This window comes from Vespula pensylvanica, chromosome 13, assembly GCF_014466175.1.
Source record: "Vespula pensylvanica isolate Volc-1 chromosome 13, ASM1446617v1, whole genome shotgun sequence".
Lineage (NCBI taxonomy): Eukaryota > Metazoa > Arthropoda > Insecta > Hymenoptera > Vespidae > Vespula > Vespula pensylvanica.
In genome coordinates this window covers 4,962,636-4,963,014 of record NC_057697.1, presented here as the reverse complement: position 1 = coordinate 4,963,014, position 379 = coordinate 4,962,636, and the positions used below count along the sequence as shown (strand labels likewise).

At 35.9% G+C, this 379-nt stretch overlaps 1 long non-coding RNA gene across 1 annotated transcript in view; it reads right to left on the bottom strand.

Annotated features, from left to right (window-relative positions):
• Positions 1-379, bottom strand: part of LOC122633855 — a 16,937-nt gene that overhangs the window by 4,858 nt on the left and 11,700 nt on the right. The window lies entirely within an intron of this gene.

Below are 379 nucleotides of genomic sequence, written 5' to 3'. Positions count from 1 at the left end.
AGCTCTGCTTTTATCTCGCGGCGATATCGATCGATGAGCGGTAGGGGTAATTATACAGTAAAAATTAAGAAAAAGATGCTTTTCAGAAATGGCTAATGTGATATCTTAAGCCCTGCTTGATCGACTGATTCGAATTTTTTTGTACATCTCCAATACACATATGTCATTATAATCTGCACGACAATTAAATTATACAAAATCTTCTTAAAAGCAAAATTTCTTTAGAGATTACTAATTGGCACCAAGATGAACCGGAATTGAAAGATATGAAGGGGAGAGATAGAATGAGAGAGAGTTAAATAGAGAATAACAAAAGATAGGTATCCAGAAATAGGAAGGGAGAGAGAGAGAGAGAGAGAGAGAGAGAGAGAGAGAGAGA